At 46.1% G+C, this 26,889-nt stretch overlaps 1 protein-coding gene across 1 annotated transcript in view; it reads right to left on the bottom strand.

Moving 5' to 3' along the window:
* The window catches only part of RAB7A (RAB7A, member RAS oncogene family), a 105,900-nt gene extending 79,034 nt beyond the window's left edge, over window positions 1-26,866 (bottom strand). Inside the window, exons 1-2 of the mRNA XM_067043327.1 lie at window positions 26,717-26,866; window positions 23,297-24,782 (exon numbers count right to left, since the gene is read on the bottom strand). The gene's annotated coding sequence lies outside the window, so the exon portion shown is untranslated. The remainder of the gene's footprint in view (window positions 1-23,296; window positions 24,783-26,716) is intronic.
* Between the last annotated feature and the right edge of the window lie 23 nt (window positions 26,867-26,889).

The raw sequence follows: 26,889 nt of genomic DNA, 5'->3' as shown, positions 1-26,889 counted from the left end.
CCAGGGCGAGGGATGCGTGTGAGAGGAAGGGTGATGGAGAGGCTCCATCTTTTTAGAACTTAGTATCAAAAGCGACATTCCACCACTTCTGCTATGTTGTTTGCTACAAGTTGAGTCCCTGAATCTGGCCCGCACCAAAGACCAAGAGATACACAAGGGGATGAAAATCACTGGGGGTCATTTTAGAGGCTGCCTTCCTACCAGTTACATGAAACATTATTTTGTAACCTACTTGTTTTTTGTTTATTTGAGCTACAGTTCATATTCCACAAAACTTACCATTCACCAATTTTAAAGTGTACAACTCAGTGGTTTTTAGTATATTCACAGGGTTGTGGAAATAGCACCACTTACTCCAGGGCATTTTCATGAACCCATAGAGAAACTCCATGCCATTTGTAGCCACTCCCCATTCCCTCTTTCCCAGCCCCGGAGACCAGTGATCTACTTTCCGTCTCTATGGATTTGCCTATTCTGAATACTGCACATAAATGCACATATGCAGCATCTGGATGTTACATATGTGGATACATATGAGTTGCATATATATGCGGCCTTGTGTTTTGGCTTCCGAGCTATAATGTTTTCAAGGTTCTTCCGTGTTGCAGGGTGTCGTCAGTGCTCATTCCTCTCTATGGCCAAGAAAGATTCCACTGTATGGAGAGACACATTTTGTTTATCCATTCATCAGATGATGGATATTTGTTCTCTTTTTTGGCTATTAGGAATCATGCTGCTATTAATACCCACGTACACATTTTTGTGAACCTATGTTTTCAACTCTCGGGTATAAACCTGGCTGGTCATACGGTAACTCTACGTATAATTTTTTGAGGAACTGCCAAACTACTTTCCAAAGCCGCTGCATCATTTTACATTCCCGTCGGCAGTGTACGAGAGTTCTGACTTCCTAATATCCTGGACAACGCTTGTCATCGCCCATTTTTCTTTTCCTGTACTCGTTCTAGTGGGTGTGAAGTGGTTTCTCATTGTGGATTTGATTTGCATTTTCCTAGTGGCTAATGAAGTTTGTATATTTTCATGTGCTTATTGTGCTTATTTTGTAAACCTTCTCTGGAGAAACGTCCATTCAAATCCTTTGTCCATTTTTCGATTGGGTTGTCTTATTATTGAAAGTTTCAAAATTTGGTGAAGTCCCATTAATTTTTTTGGTTGCTTGTGGTTTAGATGTCAGAGCTAAGAAACCATGGTGTACTCTAAGGTCGTAAATATTTACATCTACGTTTTCTTCTTTGTTTTGTTGGCCGCGCAGCTTGCAGGATCCCAGCCACCCAACCAGGGACGGAACCTGGGCCCTCAGCAGTGAAAGTGTGGATTCCCAACCACTGGACTGCCAGGGAATTCCCACATTTTCTTCTAAAAGTTTTACGGTTTTAGCGGTTACATTTGGGCCTTTGATCAATTTGAATTAACTTCTGTATATGGTATTGTTAGGGATCCAACTTCATTCTTTTGCAGTGGTCCCAGTACCATTTGTTGAAAAGAATATTCTGATCCCATTAAATGAGCTTGTCATCCTAACTGAAATCAATTGCCTGTAGATGTATGGGTTTATTTCTGGACTCTAATCTGTACCATTAATCCGCCATCTATCTTGATGCCACTACCACGCTGTCTGGATTATTGTTACTATGTAGTAGTTCTGAAATTGGGGAGTGTGAAGTCCTCTAACTTTGTCCTATTTTCCAAGGTTGTTTTGACTATTCTGGGTCCCTTGCATTTCCAAGAGGTTAGGATCAGCTTGTCAGTGTCTACCAAAAAAAAAAAAAAAGGCAGTTGGGTTTTGATACAAATTGCATTGTATCTATAGATCAGTTTGGAGTGGATTATCATCTTAACAATATTATGTCTTCCAATCTATGAATGCAAGGTGTGTTTCCATTTATTTAGATCTTCTTTTTTTTTTGCGGTACGCGGGCCTCTCACTGTTGTGGCCTGTTGTGGCCTCTCCCGTTGCGGAGCACAGGCTCCGGACGCGCAGGCTCAGCGGCCATGGCTCACGGGCCCAGCCGCTCCGCGTTATGTGGGATCTTCCCAGACCGGGGCACGAACCCACGTCCCCTGCATCGGCAGGCGGGCTCTCAACCACTGTGCCACCAGGGAAGCCCTATTTAGATCTTCTTTATTTCAACAATGTTTTGAACTATTCAGTGTATAAATCTTGCACTTTTGTTAAATTTATTCCTAAGTATTTTATCCTTTTCAATCTATTACAAATGGAATTTTCTTAATTTCATTTTCAGATTCTTCATTGCTAGTGCACATAGAACTTTTTTGTAAATTTATCTTGTATCTAGTAACCTTGCTAAGCTTGTTTATTAGCACTGTGTGTTGTGTATGTGTGTATTTATTCCTTAAGAGTTTCTATATGTAAGATCGTGTCATCTTTCTTTCCAATCTGAATGCCTTTTTTTTTTTTTTTTCGGTACGCGGGCCTCTCACTGTTGTGGCCTCTCCCGTTGCGAAGCACAGGCTCCGGACGCACAAGCTCAGCGGCCATGGCTCACGGGCCCAGCCGCTCCGCGGCATGCGGAATCTTCCCGGACCGGGGCACGAACCCGCGTCCCCTGCATCGGCAGGAGGACTCTCAAGCACTGCGCCACCAGGGAAGCCCCTGAATGCCTTTTATGTCATTTTCTTGCCTAACTGCCTTGGCAAGAACTTCCAGAACAATGATGAAAGGAAGTAATGAAAGCAGACATCCTTGTCTTATTCCTAATCTCAGGGAAAAGCTCTTATTCTTTCACCATTAAATATGTTAGCCATGGGTTTTTCTTAGATGCCCTTTATCCACTTGAGGAAGTTCTCTTCTGTTCTTATTTTGTTAAGTGTTTTTTAAAAATCATATGGAGGGGCTTCCCTGGTGGCGCAGTGGTTGAGAATCCGCCTGCCGATGCAGGGGTCACGGGTTCGTGCCCTGGTCTGGGAAGATCCCACATGCCGCGGAGCAACTAAGCCCGTGAGCCATGGCCGCTGAGCCTGCGCGTCCGGAGCCTGTGCTCCGCAACGGGAGAGGCCACAGCAGTGAGAGGCCCGCATACAGCAAAAAAAAAAAAAAAAAAAATCATATGGAGTATTGGATTTTGTCAAATGCTTTTTCTACATCTACTGAGATGCTCATGTGTTTTTGTCCCATTTTGTTCAATTAATATGGTATATTACATTAATTGATTTTCATATGTTCAACCAGCTTTGCATCCTGAGATAAATCCCAGTTGGTCATGGTGTATAATCCTTTTTATATGCTACTGGATTCAGTTTGCTAGTATTTTGTTCAGGACTTCTGTATCTACGATCATAAAACATACCGGCCGGTAGTTTTCTTTTCTTGGGATGTCTTTGTCTGGTTTCGGGTAATTCTGACTTCAGAAAATGAGTTGGGAAGTGTTCTCATAATTTTTGGTGAAAACCGGTCATTTAAAATAATTGAATGTACAGCTCTAGAAATAAGATTTTCTCTGTCCCCAAGGTCTGTTGTCATTACTGCTTGTCGTAGTAATTGTTAAGTGACTACCCTGAACTAATTCTATAGTGTCTGTATTCTTTGTCACATAAGGTCACTGAAGTCTCCATTCAGTTAATGGCCAGCTAATGATAGGACAGAGATTTCTTTAAATGCCTGGAACAAATAAATCTCCCATTCTTTGCCAAGGGGCTGTGAGTGTAGCTAGGACAGGCCTTCAGGGTGCAGACAGGCAGTTTACAACTCCACCTTAGACTTCATTTCCTGAGTGGGCAATGCTTCAAGGTCAACAAAGGTGAGAGCTTAGGGCTCTCTCAGTTCTTTTCTTAGCAAGTGCACATCCCTGGGCACACAGACCCACATGTGTGCACGACCACCCAGACTTCCCGGAATGCATCAAATGTTCCAAAGCCCTTATGGAACTCTATTCCCTAAACTTTTAAGCCTTTTTTTTTTTTTTTTTCAGATCTACTGTTTGACCCAACTCTTTTCTGCTGCCTCTAACAATCACATAGTTAAAAAACATGCCTGCAATTGTTTTTTTAAAAATGTCCCCTAGAGAGAAGACTTTTCACACTGAGTGAGCTCCAAGGCAGCCTTGCAACTGAGGGCTTCCAGGGAACCACCAGACTGATCAAATAATGGCATCCATTTGAGAACGTGTCTTCAAAGAGTTCTAGCTCCATTCTTCTGCCTCTGGTAGCTGCCATGCGGCACCAGGCAGGCTGTTATATCTAAAGGCTACTGTGGACCTGGAGAACAGAGGATGAGTCTAGGGCAAGTTAAAATGTCATAAGTCACTGTTCACCCTTCTTCTTTTTTTTTTTGAATTTTATTTTTTATACAGCAGGTTCTTATTAGTTACCCATTTTACACATATCAGTGTATACATGTCAATCCCAATCTCCCAATTCATCCCACCACCACTCCCCCGCCACTTTCTCCCCTTGGTGTCCATACGTTTGTTCTCTACATCTGTGCCTCTACTTCTGCCCTGCAAACCAGTTCATCTGTACAATTTTTCTAGGTTCCACATATAAGCGTTAATATACGATATTTGTTTCTCTCTTTCTGACTTACTTCACTCTGTATGACACTCTCTAGATCCATCCATGTCTCTACAAATGACCCAATTTTGTTCTTTTTTATGGCTGAGTAATGTTCCATTGTATATATGTACCACATCTTCTTTATCCATTCATCTGTCGATGGGCATTTAGGTTGCTTCCATGAGCTGGCTATTTATTGTAAATAGTGCTGCTGTTCAAATAGTATTTGAACATTGGGGTGCATGTGTCTTTTTAAATTATGGTTTTCTCTGGGTATATGCCTAGTAGTGGGATTGCCGGGTCATATGGTAATTCTATTTTTAGTTTTTTAAGGAACCTACATACGGTTCTCCATAGTGGCTGTATCAATTTACATTGCCACCAACAGTGCAAGAGGGTTCCCTTTTCTCCACACCCTCTCCAGCATTTGTTGTTTGTACATTTTCTGATGATGCCCATTCTAACTGGTGTGAGATGATACACCTCACTGTAGTTTTGATTTGCATTTCTCTAATAATTAGTGATGTTGAGCAGCTTTTCATGTGCTTCTTGGCCATCTGTATGTCTTCTTTGGAGAAATGTCTATTTAGGTCTTCTGCCCATTTTTTGATTGGGTTATTATTTCTTTTAAGATTGAGCTGCATGAGCTGTTTATATATTTTGGAGATTAATCCTTTGTCTGTTGATTCATTTGTAAATATTTTCTCCCATTCTGAGGGTTGAGGGTTGTCTTTTCGTCTTGTTTGTAGTTTCCTTTGCTGTGCAAAAGCTTTTAAGTTTCATTAGGTCCCATTTGTTTATTTTTGTTTTTATTTCCATTACTCTAGGAGGTGGATCAAAAAAGATCTTGCTGTGATTTATGTCAAAGAGTGTTCTTCCTATGTTTTCCTCTAAGAGTTTTATGGTGTCCAGTCTTACATTTAGGTCTCTAATCCACTCTGAGTTTATTTTTGTATATGGTGTTAGGGACTGTTCTAATTTCATTCTTTTACATGGAGCTGTCCAGTTTTCCCAGCACCACTTATTGAAGAGACTGTCTTTTCTCCATTGTATATCCTTGCCTCCTTTGTTGTACATTAGTTGACCATAGGTGTGTGGGTTTACCTCTGAGCTTTCTATCCTGTTCCACTGATCTATATTTCTGTTTTTGCAGCAGGACCATGTTGTCTTGATTACTATAGCTTTGTAGTATAGTCTGAAGTCAGGGAGTCTGTTTCCTTCAGCTCCATTTTTTTCTCTCAAGACTGCTTTGGCTATTTGGGGTCTTTTGTGTCTCCATACAAATTTTAAGATTTTTTGTTCCAGTTCTATAAAAAATGCCATTGGTAATTTGAAAGGCATTGCATTGAATCTGTAGTGTTCACCCTTATTCTTGAATAAATGCTCTCCAGCTTGTTTCAAGACCTTGGCTAGTTTCCACACTTCTCAAAAAGTTGATTCTGACAATTTTTGCCAACGTTCTGGTTGACTTTATGGAGGAGGCAATTTTTGTAATCCTCACACTGCCATTTTCACTCACACCATCATTTCCACTCACACCATCATTTCCACTCACACTTACTTGTGTTGAAACTTGAAACTAAACCTTGAAATTTTTCAAATATGACTAATTATTCCAAAGTATGATCTTCTCATGACTGATTAGCATTCCATTCTATGAATACATTATTGTTTATTTAACAGCCACCTCCTGACTGGTAGACATTAGGTGGTGGAAGGCTCCAGGGACATGCAGGAACCAGCTTGTGCTGACTCTGAAGAGCCACTTGTGTACATCTCTTCCCAATTCCCTCCTTCAGTAAAGTTCCATTGGTAGCTTGAAATCAGCCATGGTGGAGACACTTACACCACAGAAACTGGCAAAATTACAAAATATTTCCCCCCACCCACAAATGACAGGCAGCTTTTAAGCATTTAACTGCACATCACTGGGTGCAGGTATCGTAACAGAGAGCCATAATAGGACCACGTGTTTGTTTTGTTTTGTTTTGTTTTGGCTGCGTGGCATGTGGGATCTTAGTTCCCCGATCAGGGACTGAACTTGTGCCCTACAGTGGAAGTGCAGAGTCTTAACCACTGGACCACTAAGGAAGCCTAGGACCACGTTTTATTAATTTGTGTATCCTTAAGACTCAGCTGGAGGCCTAGCACACAGTAGGTGACCAGGGCTTTTTGTTCTTTTTGTGTACACACTTCCTGACATAGGTGGATTCCCATTTTGAACCTTATTTTATAATCTTCTTAGATTCAGCATAACTTTAAAGCATATTATACTTGACACATAATTGCCATTATTTTAATGGCTGCAATTTTCCTTTGACTAAATGAATATTTCTTTAACCCCTCCCATGTCGATTTATTATTACTTCATTTCCAGTATTTCACGGTGATGAACATCTCCATGAAATGAGCTTTCTATACTCCTTTAAAGCTGGGAACAGGCTACCTTGCCAAAAGAACACCTGAGACAGAGTAAAAAACACATATGACCTCCTAGATCATTAATTCTTTTACACAGTAAATTTCTTTTCTGTGCCCAACTCCCTATTACAGGGACTCAGGAAGAAAACACCTGCACCACACATTCACAAACAGGTACTACATTTAGGATTTTATGGGGGTTTTTTTGTTTGTTTTTGTTTTTGTTTTTGCTGTACGCAGGTCTCTCACTGCTGTGGCCTCTCCCGCTGCACAGCACAGGCTCCGGACGCGCAGGATCAGCAGCCATGGCTCACAGGCCCAGCCACTCTGCGGCTCGTGGGATCTTCCCAGACCGGGGCACGAACCTGCGTCCCCTGCATTGGCAGGCAGACTCTCAACAACTGCGCCACCAGGGAACACCCTACATTTAGAATTTTAATGCTGTGTACACTGTGTACAGATTAAGTCATATCTGCAAGACAGTGGTGCTCATCACATAACTGCATAGTTGCAAACCAGGAATAATCAGGATGTACTTTCAGCTGCTCGAACAGAACCAGAACACTTGTGTACCCGACAGGTTTCTTTCTTATCTATTAATAGCCCAGTTTGCAGTATCAAGGAGCCAGGCTGCAAATATACATACTGTTGCTCAACTGTCCCTGGGGTGCCCTGGTCTGCATGGCCCAATGTGGCTGACTGCTTATTGGAAAAGGCCTCTTCCCTTTCAGGGGACCTGAATTGCACAGAGCACTTGGTTCCACATGCCACAGCCCAGACTTAATCATACAGCTCACGTAGCTGCAAGGGAATCTGGGAAATGTAGCATTTGATCTGGCTGACCATATATCCAGCTAAAAACTGAGGGTCATAACATGAAAAGTAGAGGAGAACTGATCTAGGGCAAAATTAGCATTCTCTCCTACAGTTTCCAATACCTTTAAAAAATGAATTAATACTTTTTATGTTCTACAGATTTATCTATTTAATTTTTTTCTGTACTTATTTTAAAAATACCCCAGTTATACCGCATCATCATTTTTATGTTAACAGCATTAGGTTGGTAAACTGAAACCTTTACACTGTACCAGAAAACGTGCTACCCTGTTTCAGTCTTCTTCTTTTTATATGCCAGGAGCTAAAAGGAATTGGCCCAGACCTTGCTCAGCTGTGTAACCAAAGACGGGTGAGACCTAGTCTCTGCCTTCCAGGTCTGGTGTGGGAGACAAACACGTAAATAAATCATTACAGAAGGAAAACACAAAAAGCTATAGAAGCCGAGAACCAAACTTCTCCCAGGAGGAAAGAGAAAGCTTCTAAGAAGAGGAAATCCAAATTCATCCAGAAAAAAACAAGAAAGAGCCTTCCTGACAATGGGAAAATCTTGAGCAAAGGCACTGAACGTTGGAGGCACCCCAGCAACTCAACTGAACACAGGGTGGATGGTGGCTAGAGATGATACTGGGCCCAGGTCTTGGAGGGGAAGGCACCTCACTTGTCCGACTGTGGTGGTATGTGAACTGGCTCTCATCATCCGTTTCAACTTCCTCATGTGCCTTCACAGGCTGCTGAGGCCATAAAGCTGAAAACTACATTTCCCTGTCTTCCTTGCAGCTAGAATTCTGGATGAGTTAGCTCCACCAGTGAAGTGCACTGATGCAGCTAGGAGTGAGGTCATGGCCATCTTTTTGCTTCTCTGGTTGCTATTGCTGGCTAGCACAGCCAGGGAAACACTATGTTTCAGCAGCAATTCAGCTTTAAAAAGAGAATAAATTTATTTATTTTATTCATTTTATTTTTAGCTGTGTTGGGTCTTTGTTGCTGCACATGGGCTTCCTCTAGTTGTGGCGAGCAGGGGCTACTCTCTGTTGCAGTGCGTGGGCTTCTCATTGCAGTGGCTTCTCATGTTGCAGAGCATGGGCTCTAGGCACACAGGCTCAGTAGTTGTGGCTGGTGGGCTCTAGAGCACAGGCTCAGTAGTTGTGGTGCATGGGCTTCGTTGCTCTGCGGCATGTGGGATCTTCCCAGACCAGGGCTCGAAACTGTGTCCCCTGCACTGGCAGGAGGGTTCTTAACCACTGCACCACTAGGGAAGCCCAGCAATTCAGCTTTGTGTGAACTAAGAGACTGAGAGAGTTGCAGCCATGGCAGTGGCTCTCTTATATCTGGAACATAGCTCCAGTGATGCCCCCTTTTTCTGATTGTGGGAGAGGCTGCAGCTCCCCTGGTAGGCAAGTTCTGCTGTGTTGTTCTGGCTGCATTCTTGAAGGCCCACTCAGAGACATTCCTTGAGGCCCTCCAATAACTTTGTAAGCATCTAACACCCTGGATTAAATCCCTTTCTGATTAAAATTGGTAGAATGGCTTGTTTCCTCTAACTGAACTCTGATTAATGCAGAGGCTTGCCGTTAAAACTGACTATTCAACCACATTCCACCTAAAATGTGGCTCAAGTCCAGGCTCTGGCTTACATCCTGGAGAGCCTCTTGTTGTTATGCCCAAGAAGCAGCATGGACAGCACCCCACCACCACCAAAAAGCTCCCCTGACCTGGCCTACCTCAGTGGAGAACAGATCACTTCTGAGAGCAGCTGAGGGCAAGCACAGACACAGCCTTCGCTGCAGGGATCCTGCTTCTGACAGATCTGTCCTCCTTCCACACCCAAAGGTAAGGGCTGTACAATCCTAGCCACTGCTCAGGCCAATTGAGTGTCTGCAACAACACACAGAAGGAGTTAAAATACCTATCATCATAGAGATTTGGGTCTTCCTTCACCTCCCTACAAACAAAGCCATGAAGTTAAATGGGAGACTCCGGGGAGACGGTGGGGGAGGGGGACTGCTGGTGGTTCGTTAGCAGAGAGCAGGGCCATCACTCTGCATCCATTACCTGACTGTGGTACACCAGGAACATTTTAAATTTTAATCACTGTCTACTTATTTTAAGGTAGAGTAGGAAAATATAACATGTGAAACAAACCCAATTTCATGAGCAGTATCTCTTTAGGACATGTTTAAAAGGCAAACCAATTGGGGGGATAATTAGGTAAGCAATAGAACTGGCATGAAGATACGGCCAAAATCATGCAGGTGGCATGCCAATCCCTAAGATTTGGAAACCCCACTGCAAGATGACATTTGGTCCCTGTGACAACAGTAGGAGTTGTTCAGTTTTTGCCTCCACTGTAGAATGGAGAGTGAGGATCAGAAAATTGAAATGACCTCAGTGTCACATAGCTGCTAGTGGTCAGTGACAAAGCTGGGATTCATTCCTGGCTGGCATGGTCTTCACCCCAGTCCCACCCCCACCTTATACAGACTCCGAAAGCCACCCGTAAGCATCACTTTGGAGAAGTGAAGACTCTTCCAGTCCACTTCCTCCTGGCGGCTGTGGTCATCCACCAGGTTCCTGGCTGCCCTCTGATGGGGCTGGTGTGCTGCAGGGAGAGCTCAGGAGGTGTGGCCTGGACATGCGAGTAGGCTGCCTCCTCCAGGGTGCAGCCTGGAAGGAAGCAGCCACCTTCAGGTTCAGGGCAGAGAGGGGGGCCCTTGCTGGGTCTCTCATGCTTCTTCTTGGCCTCCTCTCTGGGCTGCAGCTGATATCTCAGGAAAACAAATGAGAAAGTGCAGCTGGGATGGTGTGGGGGTTGGGGTGCTGCCTGGGCACAGGCTGAGAGTCCCTTCTCAAAAGCCCATGATTCGTGTGGCCCAGGTCTCAGGATCAGAGCTGTTCTAGCCAGCCCTCCTGAGGGGCCGGTGGCCATCAGTGTGCCTCCTGTGCCCGAGGCTCCAACGCTGCCCCAGGGCGCCAGCTTGGGGCCTCAGAAGCCAACCAGCAAGGAAGGCGAAGGTCTTCTGGGCACGGCTGCAGCTCACTGCTCTTCTGCAACCCAAACAACTTCCATTTCATCTGTTTCACATTCTAAAAACAGTGTGAGGGGGAATTGCCTGGCAGTGCCGTGGTTAGGACTCTGTGCTTCCACTGCAGGGGGCCCGGCTTCGATCCCTAGTCGGGGAACTAAGATCCCGCAAGCCGCATGGTGTGGCCTAAAAACAAAAGCCAACAGTTTGAGAACCACTGCCTTAGCATCTCCTAGGCCTCAGGTTTGAAGAACTGTGCACTGGGCCCACACTGCCTCTGAAGATATCCAGGGCAGAAATGGATAGGATAGAGGAGTGATGGCAAGTGATGACCGAGGGGCCTGGGGAACCAGGTGAGCAGGAAGGACAGCGGGTTCTGGACGCTGGCCTTTACCAAACGCTCTTCTAAAGTGCTTCCTTGTCATTCCTGCCTAGCTTAAAAATACACGTTGGGAGAATGCCTGGGTAGCTCAGTCGGTAGAGCATCAGACTTTTTTTTTTTTTTTTTTGGGCCAGCCACATGGCTTGTGCAATCTTAGTTCCCCAACCAGGGACTGAATCTGGGGCCATGGCAGTGAAAGCACCGAGTCCTAACCACTGGACCACCAGGGAACTCCCCTAGAGCATCAGACTTTTAATCTGAGGGCCCAGTGTTCAAGTCTCTGTCCAGGTGCAAAAAAATAAAATAAATAAAATTTTAAAAATAAATAACCAATTAAAAAATAAAATTTATAAACAACCTAAATGCCCATTGACAGATGAATGAATAAAGATGTGGTCGGGACTTCCCTGGCAGTCCAGTGGTTAAGACTCTGCACTTCCACTGCAGGGGGCACAGGTTCAATCCTGGTGGGGGAACTAAGATCTCACATGCCACACAGAGCAGCCAAATAAATAAATAAATAAATGACGTGGTACATACAAACAATGGAATACTACTCAGCCATCAAAAAGAACAGAATAATGCCATTTGCAGCAACATGGATGCAACTAGAAATTATCATACTAGGTGAAGTAAGAAAGAGAAAGACTGGGGAAACTGCCACTGTAACCAAATGATCTCATTTAACATTGGCAACATTGGCATAAAGCAACACCATGGACCTCTTGACAAGATGAATGGAGTCGGACCCAATATCACATATAGTATTTCTGTCAAAAATGCAAAGCCTGGATGTATTAAGAGGGAAACATCAGGCAGACCCAAACTGAGGGACAGTCTACAGAATAACTGGCCTATGCTCTTAAAAAAATCTCAAGGTCGAAAAAGACACAGAAAGGCTAAGAAACTGTTCCAGATCAAGAGACTTAAGGAACATGAAAACAAAATGCAATGCATTGTACTGGAATGGATCTTAGACCATGAAAACACCACCACCACCACCACCACCATAAAGAGGACATTATTGGGACTATGGAAGAAACTGAATACGGGCTGTAACTTAGATAACAGGATTGTATCAATGCTGAATTTCCAGAGTTTGATAGTTGTACTCTGGTTTTGTTCCAGAATGCCTCTGAATTTAGGAAATAAACCCTGAAGTTAGAGGTTAAACACAAAGATGTTTTCAATTCACTCTCAAGTGGTTTAGAGAGAGAGAGAATGATAAACGCAATAAATTTACCTAAATAATCCATGGTCAAGTCAGACAACAGAGCACGGAGGACAGGTGAAGGTTTCTCCCACACCCTTTGCTGTCACCTCCCAGACACAAGCACGATCTTTCACGTATTTCTCTGGGCTCAGATGATCATCTATACACAGATGCATGGTTTGCTGGGGTTTGGTCTCTTTTTAAAAACAGGGTCATAGATTACATGTTACCCTACAATTTGATTTTTAAAAGTTTTTTCTTTAGATCAAAGCAATATATGCATATGGTTCAACAGTAACGGTACTGAAGGGCTTCAAATGCCCCACCCCTTCCTGACCCCAAGGCTGCTCTGAGGAGCAGCCACTCCTAACTGTTTGTTTTGCTGGTGCTTACCCCTATAGCTCTAATAACACGCTTAACCTGCTGTTTCTGGGTGTACGAATGGTACACTGACTTCCTGCTTTGCGTGGGGATTTAATTCACGTACACCTCCCTCCACTGTTGTCAAGGGTTTTCGTCACTATCTCTAGTCCTTCTGTAATTTCCACTCCGGCAGTATCTGAGCTCCAGCTCTGTACCTTTTCCTTCCCTCACCCTGACACCTGTCTACCTCTTTAACTATAACTTTACACTGCCACACTGATAATATGTTATGTTCTGTAACCATAATTGTCTTCCTTGCTGAGTTGACAGGTGGACTCTCTCAATAAATACTTGGCTCATATGATTAGCACGATAGAAATATTATTACCCGCACAACCAAGCAGTGTACTATGGTTACATCTCCTTTCTTGGGCAGCCTTTGATTTTCCTTGCATTCAACTTCTTTTACTTGACAGTATGTCAAAGGTCTTCCAATTTTTTAAATGACCATATGCTAATTTGAGTAGGTAGATTTAAATTTTAAAAATTAAATTAAATTTTTTTTTTTTTTTTTTGTGGCACGCGGGCCTCCCACTGCTGTGGCCTCCCCCGCTGCGGAGCACAGGCTCCGGACGCCCAGCGGCCATGGCTCACCGGCCCAGCCGCTCCGCGGCATGTGGGATCCTCCCAGACCGGGGAACGAACCCATGTCCCCTGCATTGGCAGGCGGACCCCCAACCACTGTGCCACCAGGGAAGCCCTAAATTAAATTTTTGTAGTGGTAAAATATACATAAAAAGGAGTGCACAGGTCAGTGATATTAAGTACATTCTCACTGTCGTGCGACCATTGCCACCATCCGTTGCGTAACTTCATCATCCTGCACTGAAACTGTCCCCATTAAACATGAACTCCTCAATCCCCACCCCCACCCGCAGCCCCTGGGACCACTGCTCTACTTCCATCTCTAAGGCTACTCTAGAGATCTCATAAAAAATGGCATCACACAACATCTGTCTTTTGTCCTCTTGGCTTACTTCACTTAACATAATTTCCTCAAAGTTCACCTACGTTGTAGAGTATGTCAGAATTTCCTTGCTTTTTACAGATGAATAACATTCAATTGTATGTATGGATAGGCAGCATTTTGTTTTCTATTCATTGTCCACTGAAGGATATTTGCGGTGTTTCCACCTTTTGGCTACTGTGAATAATACTACTGTGTGGGGCTTCCCTGGTGGAGCAGTGGTTAGAATCCTCCCGCCAATGCAGGGGACACAGGTTCAAACGCTGGTCCAGGAAGTTCCCACATGCCGCGGAGCAACTGAGCCCATGTGTCACAACTACTGAGCCTGTGCTCTAGACCCTGCAAGCCACAACTACTGAGCTTGTGCTCTAGAGCCCGTGCGTCACAACTATTGAGCCTGTGCTCTAGAGCCCACGAGCCACAACTACTGAAACCCATGCACCTAGAGCCTGTGCTCCACAACAAGAGAAGCCACCGCAATGAGAAGCCCGCACACCGCAACGAAGAATAGCCCCCGCTCGCCGCAACTAGAGAAAGCCCGCGCGCAGCAACAAAGACCCAACACAGCCAAAGAGAAAAATAAATAAATTTATTTTAAAAAATACTGTTGTGAACATTGTTGTACAAATACCTGTTTGAGTACCTGCTTCCAGTTCTTTTGGGAATATGCCCAGAAATGGAATTGCTGGATCATATGGACATTCTATTTTTTTTTTTTAAAGGAACCTCCATACTGTTTTCCACAGCAGCCACACCATTTTACATTCCCACTAGAAGTGTAAAAGGGTTCCAATTTCTGCTTTTTTGATGATTCCTAATGGGTGTGAAGTGTTATCTTATTGTGGTTTTGATTTCTATTCCTTAATGATCAGTGATGTTGAGCATATTTTCATGTGTTTATTGGTATTTGGATAACTCCTCTGGTGAAATACCTTTTCAAGTCCTTTGGGCATTCTATTTAAAATTCATTTTTAAAATTATGGTAAAATATTCATAACAAAATTAACTATTTTTCAGTATACCAGTGGCATTAAATACATTCATATTTTTGTGCAACTCTTACCCATTTTTGAATTGGGTTGTTTGGTACTGCTGACTTTTAGTAGTTCTTTATATATTCTGGGTATTAATTCCTTATCAGATGTGTGATTTGCCAATATTTTTTCCCACTCTATACGTTGTCTTTTTACTCCGTTGATTGCATTCTTTGACGCACAAACATTTTAAATTTTGATGAAGTCCGATTTATTTTTTCTGTCATTGCCTGTGTCTTTGGTGTCAAATCCACAAAATCACTGCCAAACCCCATGTCATGAAGCTTTTGCCCTATATTTTGTTCTAAGAGTTTTACGGTTTTAGCTCTTACATTTAGGCCTGTGATCCACAGTATGCAGAGTTCGTAACTTGTTAAATCAACGCGATCTTTAAAATGTAAATGCCATCCGGCCTGCACACAAATCTGCAGAGGTTTTCATCTCACTCCAATTAAGGATGATTACCTTATCCTAGCCTATGGGGCTCCACCTGCTGTGATCTGGTCAACAATCACCGTTTCTGCGCTTCCCACCGACACTGCCATCCCCTCAGACCGCCCACCTTTGATCTCTCCTCCTCTTGCTTTTCCTCTAAAGGCTTCACTTTTCTCTGAATTCTAATGAGTTCTTCCACCAGAGAACATAGTCTTTAATTCTCTCCAACTTGAATAATTTTAACTGGCACTGAGTATGAGGGGGCACCGGAGACAGTTTGCTGGCAGCATCTGGTCACTATTTTCTTTTCCTTTTTCTCACTCTATAGGTAGAGGAGGGTCATATTTCTCTTTCTTGTCTTTGTAATCCTTTTGCCATCTACAAGACCACGCCCACCACTCTGACTTTGACCCATCATGCTTTGGCCGATGGAGCCACCGAGATTGGACTTTTATGTGGAGACACACTTTCACCTTAACAAAGTCACGGTTATTTTGCATCTCTGTCACAGCAGCTCTATCTATTTCTTAACTCTGAGCTTTCTCACCAGTGCGCCTCGGCGAGGAGATAGGAGTGTCTTGCGGGGGGTAGTGAGGAGTGTCAACCCAAAGAGGCCACAACGGTGACCAAAGACGTCCCTCTCTTACTCATCTCAGTGTATTCCTCATCCTAGAACGGGGAATGGGAAACAAACACTGCTCTTACTGCTGCATATATGCATATAATTTCAACTATTGATAAAAATACATATACCCGGGACTTCCCTGATGGTGCAGCGGTTAAGAATCTGGCTGCCAATGCAGGGGACACAGGTTCGAGCCCTGGTCCCAGAAGATCCCACATGACGCGGAACAACTAATCCTGTGCGCCACAACTACTGAGCCTGCACTCTAGAGCCCACAAGCCACAACTACTGAGCTCGTGCACCACAACTACTGAAGCCCACGTGCCTAGAGCCCATGCTCCACAACAAGAGAAGCCAGCGCAGTGAGAAGCCCGCGCACTACAACGAAGAGTAGCCGCTGCTCGTTGCAACTAGAGAAAGCCTGCGTGCAGCAACGAAAACCCAACACAGCCCAAACAAACAAACAAACAAACCGTATACCCATGCACAGAAAAATGATTAGAAGGAAATATTTCAACGCGTTAAGAGTGAGGACTCTGCTGCAAGATCCCAGGGAAGAGACCTAAGTACCATGAAAGAGAAGGGAGTGCTGAAAATGACCAGAAGCTTTCTACATTAGGAAACTGAAATTATGCGTTTACCATCAAAGTCAGTAAAACCGCCACTCTTACTACATGATAGTAAAGCAGATACATTTAACAGATTCATCCTGAATTCAGATATAACTTTTTTGTTTATGGCCGCGCCACACAGCTTGTGGGATTAGTCCCCTGACCAGGGATCAAACCCATGTCCTTGGCAGTGAAAGCGTGGAGTCCCAACCACTGGACTGCCAGGGAAGTCCCCAACTTTTCTTTTGAAGATTGAAAGAGAGACTATGGCTCGTTTTGTGCTTCCTGAAGCACGCACCATGAAACGATCCCTGAGACGTGACCACTGTCAAAAAGGTTCTGTGGATGCACAGTGCTCTCCCCGGAATTTGAGAGGCTCTGAGAAATCCTGCAGTTAGGCAACATGGTTACTGTCGCTTAAGGAAGCTTTTTTTTTTAAGATTTTTTTTAAAATAAATAAATTTATTTATTTATTTATTTTTGGCTGTATTGGGTCTCTGTTGCTGCGCACGGGCTTTCTCTAGTTGCGGCGAGCGGGGGCTACTCTTCGTTGCGGTGCGCGGGCTTCTCATCGCAGTGGCTTCTCTTGTTGTGGAGCACGGGCTCTAGGTGCATCGGCTTCAGTAGTTGCGGCACGCGGGCTCAGCAGTTGTGGTTCGTGGGCTCTAGAGCGCAGGCTCAGTAGCTGCGGCGCACGGGCTTAGTTGCTCCACAACCTGTGGGACCTTCCCGGACCGGGGCTCCAACCCGTGTCCCCTGCATTGGCAGGTGGATTCTTAACCACTGCGCCACCAGGGAGGTCCCAACGAAGCGTTATTGTGATAGACACCACTGCTCACGTGTCCAGTCTCCCGTTGCTTCCTAGAATGTAAGCGTGATTTGTTCAGGGCAACAATGGGCCCAGCTAAAGAACTCCGTTTCTCAGCAGGCCCTGCAGCTAGAGGTGGCCAGGTGACAGGACTCCAGGCAACGAGGGGGAAGCTGCTGGGTGGGGCTTCCTGAGCAGCTCATAACAAGAAAGCTGACTGAGCCGGCAAGTACCCTTTGCCGTCTTCCCTTCCCCTTCACCCTGCCTGGAGTCATCTGGTGACCCTGAGGTGACAAGCATGAGGATGAAAACCACAGGGTAAGGATAAGTGAGCAAAACGACAAAAGCAGCTTCGGCCTCCGACGGCTTCACGGATCTACTGTACTTCTCAGAACTTCTTGCTCCATGAGAAAAGGGAAATCTATGTTCCTCTAAGGCACTATGGGTTGGGTTTTCTATCAAAAGATAGGAGTCTGGGTCCTTGATGGTCCCATGGGGCAGCCACTCTAGCAGAAATGTAAACTTCTTTTACAAAAGAGAAAGATGTAGCCCTAATTTGTTCATCACTTGTAGCAGAGACAAGTAACATGCATCATTCTAGGGTCCTGGGTAAGAAAGGAGAGAACAGCCACGCTTTGGAGATGCTGAGTGTGAGGTGCCGGTGGGACAGACAAACACAGAGAACCAGGAGAGAGCAGGAGGTGTGGGTTTGGAGCTTGGGGAAAAGAGCTGGGCTAGAAAAGGACAGGTCAGGGACTTCCCTGGTGGCGCAGTGGTTAGGAATCCGCCTGTCAATGCAGGGGACACGGGTTTGAGCCCTGGTCTGGGAAGATCCCACATGCCGCAGAGCAACTAAGTCCGTGCATCACAACTACGGAGCCCACGCTCTAGAGCCCGTGCAATGAGAAGCCTGCACACCTCCACGAAGAGTAGCCCCCGCTCGCCACAACTAGAGAAAGGCCACGCACAGCAACGAAGACCCAACACAGCCAAAAGTAAATAAATAAATAATACATAAATTTTAAAGAAAAAGCAAAGACAGGTCAAAAGACTTCAGGGTGGACACTTCAGAGTCCGTCACTGCTGGTCTTGGGTGGGGCACAAACACATTCTGACCATCTCTGAGGAACAGAGCAGGGGTCAGATTTGGACTACAAATACGGAAGAACCTGTCACAGTCAGAGCTGCCCAAGAAAGGAACGGGTCGCCTAGTCAGGGAGCACTGTGCTCCTTGAGCAGTGCAAGCAGAGACTGGGTGCTGGAGAAGCGGGGGAGAGGTCCGGAGCAGCGGGAAGTGGATTCCATGACTGTTTCGCATCTTTCAAACCTTGAGCTGCTGGTATTCTAAGCATCTGATTTGGTTCTGAAGTGTGATGTTATCAACCTTGGAAAAAGGACCCACCCAACAGTGAGACCAGGAGTCGAAGGGCCCCCATCCTTGCCCTGATGCTACGGTCTTTCATAGAAGCCAGGGGCCGTTTGTTTGTTTGTTTGTTTTTGTGGTACGCGGGCCTCTCACTGCCGTGGCCTCTCCCGTTGCAGAGCACAGGCTCCGGACGCGCAGGCCCAGTGGCCACGGCTCACAGGCCCAGCTCACAGGCCAGAACCAAGGTTCTGGGTGAACCTTGAAGACATTATACTCAGTGAAATAAGCCAGTCACAAAAATATACTCTATGACTCCTCTTATATGAGGTCCCTGGAGCAGTCAACTTCACAGAGACAGAAAGTACAATGGTGGCTGCCAGGGACTCAGGGGAGGGAAAAATGGAGAGGTATTGTTTAATGGGTACACAGTTTCATCTTTTTGTAAAAGGAAAAGACTTCCGGAGATTGCTAACACATCAGTGTGAATGTACTTAATGCCACCGAAATGTACACTTAAAAATATTAAGATGCTGAGTTCTACATTATGTGTACATTACCACTATTAAACTAAAAGAAAAATTTTGAACATACGTGGTACGTGTTTCATATTAAATGAGCAATGAAATATGAGCAAGGAGCTGCAGAAACGGAGGCTGATGCCTCTGAAAGGCATTGGAAGACGCCTGGAAGAGGTGCCTGTGAGCTGAACAGTGCAGGTGGCTGTGAGCAAGGAGGCCTCTCCACAAACGGCCTGCAGACCATGTCTGCATTCTCCCACTGGAGATGGGAAGCCGGGGGCCCTGAAGCCAGCAGACGTGCTGGCCCCCACTTCTCCTTGCAGGCTTCCTGTGTTAACTGTCACCCTGAGGCCGCCTGTTCCTTACCCTTCGGAGAAATTCTCCTGCTTCTGAGTGCAGTATTAGTTCCTTAATCCTGAGGTTGAAATACTGCAGAACTAGAGACCACTACTGAATGCCTGCTGTATGCCCTGCACAAGGTGCTTTACATACATTGTCTCTAATCATTTTCACGGTGACCCTACGAAAGAGGTTTTGTGATTCTCGTCTTACTCATGAGGAGACTGAAGTCTGGAAAGGTTAGGTAACTTACTCAACGATACACAATAGGGAGCTAAATTCTTTGCCTTATATGGCCTCTAAGATGATAAAAATAAAAGTAAGATCCATAGGGCAACTAGCATATTTTTAAAGCCCCTATAAGGTCCCAGATGCAAAAATGTATCAAGCAACTCAGGGTTGCCCCCAAATAGTAAATGCTCTTTCCTGAGCATTTAGCACAGCTTAGGAACTTGGCTAACTCTCTCTAGTTCCATCACCAGAGCTATGGCATTATGTGTATACCATAGGCCCGACTGGTACGCGCAAGGGTGCCCACTTGTCCAGCACCAGCACGCTGGGGAAGCTCAATAATGGTCAGTTGCTTCAGGAAGGAGGACGTGGCTCTCACATTCAAATATGTGATTCCCAAAACCAATACGAGTTCTGAAACTGCTACTACTTTAGTTTTTAAACATTAAGAAGACATTTCGGGATGATTTTAAGGCAGCACTTGCTTCAGTTTCTAACTCAATGCTGCCATTGTGTTCCATGGTACTAACCCTAAAAACACAGGAAGATATACCAGCAACAGAACCTACTGAAAATATGTGAGCTTGTAGCAAAAAGGCATTTATTCATTCATTCATTCAACAAACAGGTCTTGAGCGCCTTCTGTCTGCCCGGCTCCTCCTCCTCCCCTCAAAAACAGAAACAAAAACAAGAACAAAAATCTCGCTTTCAAGACTCGGGTCGTCTCATCGGTTCGAAACCTTTGCAGCAAGTATTGATACTACAGTATTGACCTTTAAAATTTTTATCCTCACAAATTCAATCTCATGAATCTATTAACCACCGTGGTTCCAGCAGAAAAAACCTACTTTTTTTTTTTTTTTTTTTGCGGTACGCCAGCCTCTCACTGCTGTGGCCTCTCCCGTTGCGGAGCACAGGCTCCAGACGCGCAGGCTCAGCGGCCACGGCTCACGGGCCCAGCCGCTCCGCGGCACGTGGGATCCTCCCGGACCGGGGCACGAACCCGCGTCCCCTGCATCGGCCGGCGGACTCTCAACCACTGCACCACCAGGGAAGCCCAAGCCAGGGGCCATCTGGATGGTACTCAATTTCATGCAAGGTCTCAGACGTTTCTATTGACAAGTATTAGATAACTACTAGACTCCAGATTTTTATTTAACTACGTACTAATGATTTTTTCTCCATAGTTATTAAACTACGTGCATGATACATGCACAAAACAACAATATCAGTGACAACAACAAAAAACACTTGGTAAATTCAAGAAAACACCAAGGGAGGGGGAAATATGTAATTCTACCACCCAGAGATAACCACGATTAGCAATTTTAACATAAAAATATGTCTTTTTTGTGTGCATAAATTTTTCCTCAAAGTTGTGTTTTACTTTCCATGCTATTTTGATGTCTTTGTTTTTTTCAACTTATTTTGATATAAACTTACAAAAAAGTTGCAAGGATAGTAAAAAGACCCCCTGTGAATCCCTGGGTACCCTTCTCCCAGATATACTGCTTCCTTTTAATGGCCAGGTGAGCCCTTTATCCACGTGACTCTACTGTCCCCAAAACATACCCTGAGATGAATACTCTCATTATCCACACCTCACACATGAGTACATTAGGCCTTAGGTAGGGGCTTCCAATATTTCACTTCACGATCCTTTGTTAAAGGTCTTTGATTCCTATCTTTGTGCACCTATTCCATAGGTTTCCGATGCCATCTCTAAATAAGATTATCCACAAAATCCCCGAAACCCACTGGTAGGGCAGCAGGGAATCCACGATCATCACAATACCTTAAACCAGTGTCCCATCACTGGGCCACGTCATGGCCCATGATGCACAATGACTAACTACATCTTTTAAATCCTCTAATGATCTTGTAAACAGCTTAATAGTGCATTTTTTATGATTCAGAATTACTCTGTCAAATGCAATTATATAAAACACACTCTACTCTCTATAATCCTATTAGATACTACTTCATGTTAAAATACGTACGCACCCACGTTCATAGCAGCATTACTCAAAACAGCCAAAAGGTAGACACAACCCAGGTGTCCACTGACAGATGAAGAAACAAAATGTGGTGTCAGGGTGGAAAATTTTTCTTTCCACCTTTCTAGGTTCTTTGGCTGGTCTAATGGTTAAACTGACATTAGACAGATTAACAGGGGGAAAAACAGATTTAATTTCATATGTACGGGAGCCCCGTAAAAATATGAGAGCCAAAGGCAGTCAGGCAATTGAGGCTTATCTACATCCCTGAACGAGGAAAGGGATAGAAGCTGGGGCTGCAGAGGGAAGGAGGGCCATTCACAGCACCTGAGAAGAGCGGATGTCTGGTGATTAGATGTCTGCCCTGCCAGCAGGTTATGTCTTTAACATAAATAAGTCAACTCTCATAATCGCTTTTTTTAGGGGCTGGCCCCCTATTTAAATTCTTTTAGGCTGATAAAGAAGAGGTAAAAATTTTTCCTGAAACTGCTAGGTCCTGATAGCTTTGGCTCAAAATAATTCACATGGGCTTCCCTGGTGGCGCAGTGGCTGAGAGTCCGCCTGCCGATGCAGGGGACGTGGGTTCGTGCCCCGGTCCGGGAGGATCCCACGTGCCGCGGAGCGGCTGGGCCCGTGAGCCGCGGCCGCTGAGCCTGCGCGTCCGGAGCCTGTGCTCCGCGACGGGAGAGGCCACGACAGTGAGAGGCCCGCGTAACGCAAAAAAATAAAAATAATTCACATGACAAGGTGGCACATTTGGGGTGGCATATTCTGCTCCCCTTCAGTGCTGTACACACACAAGAGAATATTAATCTGCCTTTAAAGGGAAGGAAATTCTGACACCAGGGAAGCCCAACCCTATTTTTTTTTAACGTTGACTTCTCGCTTTATGATGTGATAACCTCATAAAAAGATTTCGTGTATTTAGATCACACACTCAAATATCCCCAAACTTGTCCGCCCCGTTCCCGTCCTCCCATCTCTGCTGCCTTCCTCACAGCCCGTTTTGGCCCTTTGGCTGGGGCTCTGCCTCTGCCAGCTCGTGGGCATCTCTGCCCTCGTGGGTCTTTTCAAAAAACACCTCAAACCCGCCAACAATGTACATCCTCACACGTTTTTCCGCGCTTTGCTTTTTTCACTCAGTGTCTCCTGGGGTTGGGTCCACATTAGTGTAGGAACCGTCTCGCGGTTTCTAGTGACGGCAGGTCACTCCTCTGAAGGGAGAGACTACCTCATGTCACCTGGTTGTTCCTGGTTTCGTGGTCAAAACAAGATCAGCCTTCGTGTCCACGCGAGGCAGCTGAGGGCACCGGCGCCCCTCGCTAAACGGTCGAGAGGGAACCCCTAACGTGGCCGCGGGGCACTGTCAGCCCAAAGCCGAGGCCGGGAAGGGCCGGGAGCCCCAAAGGCCGCCCCACCGCGGCACAGCACGAGCGCCCTGCGCCGGCGGCCGGGCCACGGGCCACGCCGCACGCTCGCCTCCACTTCCGGCTACGCAGTGGGGGCCGCCATCTTTTGCTTTCGGCCACCTACCCGACGCCAAAGACGCCGGGAAACTCCGCGGGAGCCGCCTTTCGCGAGGAGCCTGCTACAATCCCCGCGTGTCCCAGAAACAGGCCAGCCTCTCAGCGTGCCGTACAGCCACACAGGAAGCCGCCATCTTGTAATCTTGTACGGCGAAGTCCTCCATTTCCGGGACCGACCGCGGACTTGACCCGTGAGGCGCGAGCCAACAAAGGTGGCGTGAGCACCCTCTGGCGGCGGCGCCGCAGTAGCGCCGCCAGCTTTGACCTGCGGGGAATTCTGCTTCCGGGTCTCCTGGGGGTGGGGCGTTGACGTGAGCGCCGAACAGGGTCGCGGCTGGGGTGGCACCCGAGCATGCGCCACGGCGACGGCGCGGGGCTGCGGGCGGGGATCGCGTGGGGCGAGGGTTCTGCGTGGTCTGTTACCTCGCCCCCAACTGGGAGGCTCGTGCTGTTGTTACCATTTACGGTTGAGAACACGCGCCCTCCTTGCCCACTCTGGTAAACCCCGGTGAAGATGGCCTGGAGATCCGTCCCGCCTTTTTGTAAAATGGGTAACATTACTTAATCGAGGGGTTATTGCGAGGATTGAGTTTCCGGATGACAGTACCTGGTTCTTAACGTCCGTTTCTTCTCCATCGGTGATAGTGATAACAACAATCCCGTGCAGATGGCCCCTGGGCTGCCCGGGGTCTGCACAGGTCTCCTGGAGGATCCTCCTGGGCAGGGAGCGTTGAAGTGGTAAAGGACAGTGGGGGCAGCGTGGTGCACGGGGTGGGGACATTAATGACGGGAGCTGAGGAAGCTTCTGCAGAGGGCCAGCCGCGGAGCAGACGAGGCATGAACATACCTGCTCATTTGAACGAGGCCAGCGACACGTTGGAGGGTGTCCAGGGGGTCCGTGAAGCAGACGGCAGTGGTTATGGAGACGGCCCAGGGAAGCACCATCCCCAGGCCCACCCAGAAGTTGTCCCTTATCTGTGGCTGGTGATGGGTCGCCACGGGCTGGTGTTCTGGTAGACCTGGCTATCAGCTCTCTCAGCCCTCAGGGACCTGACTGGTTGGGCAGTGCCCCGGAGGCGGCAGCCCTGGCTGTGTCACAGGAGTCTGGCAGCCTGGCCTCCCTTGCAGGGCTCCTGCTTGTCCTCCTTCATGGATGTCTTTGGGATTCACACTTTCAAGATGCGTAGCACTTATATTCTGTGTCATAAGTGCAAATACAGTGATTTGAGGACTCTTTAGATAACACTACCTGCTCTACTTGCTTCAGTCCACCAATCAGACCACCTCCCATTCCATCAGGGTAGCTTCCTGTTTGGATGCATTCCAGAGCTTCAGGAGACCTCTCTTTAAAGTGCAAAAGTAACCTTTGTATCTGGTATCAGTTCCCACATAGGTGATGAGTGTAGTTAAGGGCAAGTCTGGGAGTTTTCATCCTCATCCTCATCACACTCTTGGGTGAGAGTCCAGGACCCAGGGAAGATGCCGTTTCTGTCCTTGGGAAATAGACAAGATTTGTTAAGCCAGGTGTGCAAATGCACAGGTATTATTGCCTTGTCGTGGAAGAAATGAAGGAAGGAAACCTCATCCTGTTTTTCTGTTGAACACTGAAATTGTCAAATATCGTCCTGAATGTTATGAGTAACATTCGTGCTGGACAACACAAACCAAAGCAAACAGGAACATCAGGCCTTTGCACTTCTATCCACATAATGTGTATAATTAATGATTTATGTAGTCTTTTTTTTTTTGGCTGTGCCCCTCGTCTTGTGGGATCCTAGTTTCCTAACCAGGGATCAAACCTGGGCCCCACAGTGAAAGCGCTGAGTCCTGACCACTGGACCGCCAGGGAATTCTCTATGCAGTTGTCTTTTAAATCAGAATTAAAAAGAAAGAAAGAAGGGCTTCCCTGGTGGCGCAGTGGCTGAGAGTCCGCCTGCCGATGCAGCGGACGTGGGTTCGTGCCCCGGTCCGGGAGTATCCCACGTGCTGCGGAGTGGCTGGGCCCGTGAGCCACGGCCGCTGAGCCTGCGCGTCCGGAGCCTGTGCTCCGCAACGGGAGAGGCCACAACAGTGAGAGACCTGCGTACTGCAAAAAAAAAAGAAAGAAAAAAACCTACAAACAAAAAGTACTTTATGTTGTCTTTTATATTTACCCACGTAGTTACCTTGATTGGTACTCTCTCCACCCCCAGCCCCCACCGTTTGGAATTGAGTTACTGTCTAGTGTCATTTCATTTTAGCCTGAAAGATTCCCTTTATTATTTCTTGGAATGCAGGTCTGCTAGCAATAAATTCTCTCAATTTTTGTTTATCTGGGAATCTTCATTTCTCTTTCATTTTTATTTTATTATTATACTGTATTACTTTAATTGACTTTTGGATGTTAAACCAAGCTCCTGTTCTTGGGAAAGCCTACCTGATCATGGTATATAATTCTTTTTATATGTTGCTGGATTTGGTTTGCTAATATGTTGTTGAGAATATCTGCAAATATATTCATAAAACATTGGTTTGGGGGTTTCCCTGGTGGCACAATGGTTAAGAATCCGCCTGCCAATGCAGGGGACACGGGTTCAAGCCCTGGTCTGGGAAGATCCCATATGCCGCAAAGCAACTAAGCCGGTGCGCCACAACTACTGAGCCTGCGCTCTAGAGCTCGCGAGCTACAACTACTGAGCCCGCGTGCCTACAGCCCAGGCTCAGCAACAAAAGAAGCCACCGCAATGAGAAGCCCGCGCACCACAACAAACAGTAGCCCCTGCTCGCGCAACTAGAGAAAGCCCGCGCGCAGCAACGAAGACCCAAAGCAACCAAAAATAAATAAATAAATTTATCAAAAAAAACACCCAAAACCCACATTGGTCTGTAGTTTCTTTTCACTTGTGATGTCTTTGTTTTTGAAATCAGAGTAATGATGGCCTCGTGGAATGAGTTCCTTCCTCCTCTATTTTGGAGAAGAGCCTGTGCTCCCCAGAGTGGGAGGCGTTGAAGAAGCAGACACGGAGAAGCTGGAGATCAGAGCGGGATCCTGGCCAGCTCTGCAGGCCTCCCAGCGCACATGAATCAGTTCTTCAGTTTTCAGGTGTAGTTGCTGCCTTCAGATTCCAGCTTCTGGTCGAGCGAGTCTGGCCTAGATTGGGTCTCGTTCCCCCCAACGGAACTAATGCAAGTTCCTCAAAAGGATTGTGGAGTTCTGTGGCCCAGACTGCTCCGCGTCTACAAGACATCTTCCCTCTCACTCATCCATATCAAAAGTATGTTCTCTGTTAAAAGGATGTTTTACTGCCTCTCTTTCGGATGGGTGTGCAACTTAAAGCTCAATAAATGTTTCTTGAGGGAGTGAAAGGATGAATTAATAGAATGAAAATGGCTTCATGTTTAACGGAGAATTTGGGGGCAGTATTTTCTAAGCTAAAAAGTAACATACCGTTCACTCATCATCAGCACTTCTTGTGGACAGACGCAGCCTGTGCCCTTCCTTTATCTTTGCCAGTGTTACCTCTGTGGGACAGCGGTGGGGCGGCCAGGGCGCCTTGCAGGGACCTGAGACCGGCCAGGGCGCGCAAGTAGGCGCCCGGCGGGCCGCTCGTTGTCATGGAG

Source organism: Kogia breviceps, chromosome 10 (genome assembly GCF_026419965.1).
Source record: "Kogia breviceps isolate mKogBre1 chromosome 10, mKogBre1 haplotype 1, whole genome shotgun sequence".
NCBI lineage: Eukaryota > Metazoa > Chordata > Mammalia > Artiodactyla > Physeteridae > Kogia > Kogia breviceps.
The sequence above is the reverse complement of the archived record's forward strand: the minus strand, read 5'-3'. Positions and strand labels throughout refer to the sequence as shown.